Here is a 6,719-nt window from a genome sequence, read left to right on the forward strand (position 1 = left end):
ACGCCCTTACTACTCTCTGAGTGAAGAAACTACCTCTGACATCTGTCCTATATCTATCACTCCTCGATTTAATTCTATGCCTCCTCATGCTAGCCAACACCATCCGAGGAAAAAGGCTTTCACTGTCCACCATATCAAACTCTCTGATTACCTTATATGTATCAATTAAGTCACCTCTCAACTTTCTTCTCTCAAATAAAAACAGCCTCAAGTCCCTCAGCCTTTCCTCACAAGACTTTACTTTCATACCAGGCAATATCCTAGTAAATCTCCTCTGAACCCTTTCCAAAGCTTCCAAATCCTTCCTATAATGCGGTGACCAGAACTGTACACAATACTCCAAGTGCGGCTACACCAGAGTTTTGTACAGCTGCAGAATGACATCATGGCTCTGAAACTGAGACCCTCTACCAATAACACAAAATACACCTTCTTAACAACCCTATCAACCTCGTGGTAACTTTAGGGATCTATGTACATGGACACCAAGATCTCTCTGCTCATTTACATTACCAAGAATCTTACCGTTAGCTCAGTACTCTGCATCCTTGTTGCTTCTTTCAAAATGAATCACCTCACACTTTTCCACATTAAACTCCATTTGACAATTCTCAGCCCAGCTCCGCAACTTATCTATGTCCCCCTGCAAACTGTAATATCTTCAGCACTATCCAAAACTCCACCGACCTCAGTGTCATCCACAAATTTGCTAAGCCACCCTTCTATGCCCTCATCTAGGACATTTATAAAAATGACAAGCAGCTGTGGCCCCAAAACAGATCCTTACAGTACCCCACTAGTAACTAAACTCCAGGACGAATATTTCCCATCAACCAACGCCTTCTTTCAGCTAGCCAATTTCTGATCCAAAACGCTGAATCACCTCAATCCCATGCCCCCCTATTTTGTGCAATAGCCTACCATGGGGAACCTTAACAAACACCTTACTGAAATCCAAATACACCACATCAACCACTTTACCCTCATCCACCTGTTTGGTCACTATCTCAAAGAACTCAATATAGTTTGTGAGGTATTAACAAAATCATGTTGACTATCCTTAATCAACTTATTCCTCTCTAGATGATTATAAATCCTATCTCTTATAACCTTTTCCAACATCTTACCCACAACTGAAGTAAGGCTCACTGGTTTATAATCTACTCCCCTTCTTGAACAAGGTGACAACATTTGCTATCCTCCAGTCCTCAGGCACTATTCCTGTCGACAATGACGACATAAAAATCAAAGCCAAAGGCTCTGCAATCTCCTCCTTATCTTCCCAGAGAACATGAGGATAAATCCCATCCGGCCCAGGGGACTTATCTAGTTTCATATTTTCCAGAATTGCACACCTCCTCCTTGTGAACCTCAATCCCATCTGGATTAGAGTGGTGTTGGAAAAGCACAGCAGGTCAGGCAGCATCCGAGGAGCAGGAAAATCGATGTTTCAGGCAAAAGTCCTTCATCAGGAATAGAGGCAGGGTGCCTGCAGAGTGGAGAGATAAATAAGAGGGGGTTGGGGGTGGGGGTGGGGAGAAAGTAGCATAGAGTATTATAGGTGAATGGGGGTGGGTATGGAGGTGATAGGTCAGAGAGGAGGGTGGAGGAAGATAGCAAAGAGTACAATGGGTGAATGGAGGTGGGGATGAAGGTGATAGGTCAGAGAGGAGAGTGGAGTGGATAGGTGGGAAGGAAGATTGGCAGGTGGGACAGGTCATGAGGACGGTGCTCAGCTGGAAGGTTGGAGCTGGGGTGAGGTGGGGGGAAGGGAAATGAGGAAACTGGGGAAGTCCACATTGATGCCCTGGGGTTGAAGTGTTCTAGGGCGGAAGATGAGGCGTTCTTCCTCCAGGCATCTGGTGGTGAGGGAGCGGCGATGGAGGAGGCCCAGGACCTGCATGTCCTCAGCCGAGTGGGTGGGGGCGTTGAAATGTTGGGCCACAGGGCGGTGGGGTTGATTGGTGTGGGTGTCCCAGAGATGTTCCCTAAAGTGCTCTGCTAGGAGGCGTCCAGTGTCCCCAGTGTAGAGAAGACCGCATCGGGAGCAATGGATACAATAAATGATATTGGTGGATGTGCAGATAAAACTTTGATGGATGTGGAAGGCTCCTTTGGGGTCTTGGATGGAGGTGAGGGAGGAGGTGTGGGTGCAGATTTTGCAATTCCTGCGGTGGCAGGGGAAGGTGCCAGGATGGGAGGGTAGGTTGCTGGGGGAGGTGTAGACCTGACCAGGTAGTCATGGAGGGAATGGTCTTTGCGGAAGGTGGAAAGGGGTGGGGAGGGAAATATATCCCTGGTGGTGGGGTCCGTTTGGATGTGGTGGAAATGTCGTCGGATGATGTGGTTTATGTGAAGGTTGTTAGGGTGGAAGGTGAGGACCAGGGGGGTTCTATCCTTGTTACGGTTGGAGGGGTGGGGTCTGAGGGCGGAGGTGCGGGATGTGGAGGAGATGCATGGGGGGGCATCTTTAACCATGTAGCTGAAAATGTGTTGCTGGAAAAGCGCAGCAGGTCAGGCAGCATCCAGGGAACAGGAGAATCGACGTTTCAGGCATAAGCCCTTCTTCAGGAATGAGGAAAGTTTGTCCAGCAGGCTAAGATAAAAGGTAGGGAGGAGGGACTTGGGGGAGGGGTGTCGGAAATGTGATAGGTGGAAAGAGGTCAAGGTGAGGATGATAGGTCAGACTGGGGTGGGGGCGGAGAGGTCAGGAAGAAGATTGCAGGTTAGGAAGGCGGTGCTGAATTCGATAGATTTGACTGAGACAAGGTGGGGGGAGGGGAAATGAGGAAACTGGTGAAATCCGAGTTCATCCCTTGTGGTTGGAGGGTTCGTAGGCGGAAGATGAGGCGCTCTTCCTCCAACCGTCGTGTTGTTGTGGTCTGGCGATGGAGGAGTTCAAAGACCTGCATATCCTTGCTGGAGTGGGAGGGGGAGTTGAAGTGTTGAGCCACAGGGTGGTTGGGTTGGTTGGTCCGGGTGTCCCAGAGGTGTTCTCTGAAACGCTCCGCAAGTAGGCGTTTTTAACCATGTAGGAAGGGAAATTGCGGTCTCTAAAGAAGGAGGCCATCTGGTGCGTTCTGTGGTGGAACTGATCCTCCTGGGAGCAGATACGGCGGAGGCGGAGGAATTAGGAATATGGGATGGCATTTTTGCCGGAGGTAGGGTGGGAAGAGATGTAATCCAGGTAGCTGTGGGAGTCGGTGGGTTTGTTAAAAACGTCAGTGTCAAGTCGGTCATCATTAATGGAGATGGAGAGGTCCAAGAAGGGGAGGGGAGTGTCATAGATGGTCCAGGTAAATTTAAGGTCAGGGTGGAATGTGTTGGTGAAGTTGATGCACTGCTCAACCTCCTCGCGGGAGCACGAGGTGGTGCCGATGCAATCATCAATGTAGCGGAGGAAGAGGTGGGGAGTGGTGCTGGTGTAATTATGGAAGATCAACTGTTCTACGTAGCAATCAAAGAGACAGGCATAGCTGGGGCCCATACGTGTGCCCATGGCTACCCCTTCGGTCTGGAGGAAGTGGGAGGATTTGAAGGAGAAATTGTTAAGGGTAAGGACCAGTTCAACCAAACGAATGAGTGTGTCGGTGGAAGGTTACTGTTGGGGACGTAGGGAAAGGAAGAAACGGAGGGCCCTGGTCATGGCGGATGGAGGTGTAGAGGGACTGGATATCCAAGGTGAAAGTGAGGCGTTGGAGGTCGGGGAAAAGGTAGTCTTGGAGGAGGTGGAGGGCGTGTGTGGTTGTTTCGAATGTATGTAGGGACTACCTGGACTAGGGGGGATAGGACAGTGTCAGGGTAGGTGGAAATCAACTCGGTAAAAATCAACCAGGCATCCTGCAGCACTCTGCCTCTATTCCTGATGAAGGGCTTTTGCCCAAAACGTCGATTTCCCTGCTCCTCGGATGCTGCCTGAACTGCTGTGCTTTTCTAGCACCACTCTAATCTAGAAATAAGGTAGGTGGAGATGAGTTTGGTGGGGCAGGAGCAAGCTGAGACAATAGGTCGGCCAGGGTGGTCAGGTTTGTGGATCTTGGGAAGGAGGTTGAATCGGGCAGTGCGGGGTTCCCGGACAATGAGGTTGGAAGCTATGGGTGGGAGATCTCCTGAGAAGTCTAGTAGCCTGTACCTCAATATTCTCTTTGACAACATTGTACTTTTCCAGTGTGAATACAGACAAAAAATGTTCATTCAGCACTTCCCCATCTCCTTGGACTCCACACACAGCTTCCCACTACTGTCCTTGATTGTCCCTAATCTTACTCCAGTCATTTATTTATTCCTGATGTACCTCGAGAAAGTCTCTATAATCTGGACATTTTGCAAGATGTCACCATTTATTTCCCCACAGTCTATATCTTCCATATCCTTTGCCACAGTAAATACTGATGCAAAATATTCATTTAGTATCTCCCCCATTTTCTGTGGCTCCACACAAAGGCTGCCTTGCTGATCTTTGAGGGGCCCTATTCTCTCCTTAGTTACCCTTTTGTCCTTAATATATTTGTAAAAACCCTTTGGATTCTCCTTAATTTTATTTGCCAAAGCTATCTCATGTCCCCGTTTTGCCCTCCTGATTTCCCTCTTAAGTATACTCCTACATCCTTCATACTCTTCTAAGGATTCACTCAATCTACCCTGTCTATACCTGACATATGCTTCCTTCTTTTTCTTAACCAAACCCTCAATTTCTTTAGTCATCCAGCATTCCCTATACCTACTACGGAAACATGGCTCAGGGATGGGCAGGACTGGCAGCTTAATGTTCCAGGATATAAATGCTACAGGAAGGATAGAAAGGGAGGCAAGAGAGGAGGGGGAGTGACATTTTTGATAAGGGATAGCATTACAGCTGTTCTGAGGGAGGATATTCCCGGAAATACATCCAGGGAAGTTATTTGGGTGGAACTGAGAAATAAGAAAGGGATGATCACCTTATTGGGATTGTATTATAGACCCCCAATAGTCAGAGGGAAATTGAGAAACAAACTTGTAAGGAGATCTCAGCTATCCGTAAGAATAATAGGGTGGTTATGGTAGGGGATTTTAACTTTCCAAACATAGACTGGGACTGCCATAGTGTTAAGGGCCTAAATGGAGATGAATTTATTCAGTGTGTCCAGAAAATTTTCTGATTCAGTATGTGAATGTACCTACTAGAGAAGGTGCAAAACTTGACCTACTCTTGGGAAATAAGGCAGGGCAGGTGACTGAGGTGTCAGTGGGGAAGCACTTTGGGGCCAGCGACCATAATTCTATTGGATTTAAAATAATGATGGAAAAGGATAGACCAGATCGAAAAGTTGAAGTTCTAAATTGGAGAAAGGCTAATTTTGACGGTATTAGGCAAGAACTTTCAAAAGTTGATTGGGGGCAGATGTTTGCAGGTAAAGGGACGGCTGGAAAATGGGAAGCCTTCAGAAATGAGATAACGAGAATCCAGAGAAAGTATATTCCTGTCAGGGTGAAAGGAAAGGCTGGTAGATATAGGGAATGCTGGATGATTAAGAAATTGAGGGTTTGGTTAAGAAAAAGAAGAAAGCATATGTCAGGTATAGACAGGACAGATCGAGTGAATCCTTAGAAGAGTATAAAGGCAGTAGGAGTATACTTAAAAGGGGAATCAGGAGGGCAAAAAGAGTACATGAGATAGCTTTGGCAAATGGAGTTAAGGAGAATCCAAAAGGTTTTAACAAATACATTAAGGATGAAAGAGTAACAAGGGAGAGAATAGGCCCCCTCAAAGATCAGCAAGGCACCTTTGTATAGAGCCAGAGGCGATGCAGAGATACTAAACGAGTATTGTGCATCAATGTTTACTGTGGAAAAGGACATGGAAGATATAGAATGTAGGGAAATAGATGGTGACATCTTGAAAAATGTCCATATTACAGAGGAGGAAGTGCGCATAAAATGGATAAATCCTTGGAGTGCAAGACCTGATCAGGTGTACCCTGGAACTCTGTGGGAAGTTAGGTAAGTGATTGCTGGGCCCCTTCCTGATCATCGATAGTCACAGGTGAGGTGCCGGAAGACTGGAGGTTGGCAAACGTGGTGCCACGATTGAAGAAAGGTGGTAAGGACAAGCAATTGACCAGTGAGTCTGACGTAGATGGTGGGCAAGTTGTTGGAGGGAATCCTGAGGGACAGGATGTACATATATTTGGAAAGGCAAGGACTGATTAGGGATAGTCAACATGGCTTTGAACATGGGAAATTATGTCTCACAAACTTGATTGAGTTTTTTGAAGAAGTAACAAAGAAGATTGATGAGGGCAGAGCAGTAGATGTGATCTTTATGGACTTCAGTAAGGCGTTCGACAAGGTTCCCCATGGGAGACTGATTAGCAAGGTTAGATCTCATGGAATCCAGGGAGAACTAGCCATTCGGATACAGAACTGGCTCAAAGGTAAAAGACAGAGGGTGGTGGTGGAGGTTTCAGACTGGAGGCCTGTGACCAGTGGAGTGCCACAAGGATCGGTACTGGGTCCTCTACGTTTTACATAAATGATTTGGATGCGAGCATAAGAGGTACAGTTAGTAAGTTTGCAGATGACACCAAAATTGGAGGTGTAATGGACAGCAAAGAGGGTTACCTCAGATTACAACAGGATCTGGACCAGATGGGCCAATGGGCTGAGAAGTGGCAGATGGAGTTTAATTCAGATAAATGTGAGGTGCTGCATTTTGGGGAAGCAAATCTTAGCAGGACTTA

Source organism: Chiloscyllium plagiosum, unplaced genomic scaffold (assembly GCF_037043375.1).
Source record: "Chiloscyllium plagiosum isolate Xiang-an unplaced genomic scaffold, Cpla_swu_hap1 HiC_scaffold_38, whole genome shotgun sequence".
In the NCBI taxonomy this organism is placed as follows: Eukaryota; Metazoa; Chordata; class Chondrichthyes; order Orectolobiformes; family Hemiscylliidae; genus Chiloscyllium; species Chiloscyllium plagiosum.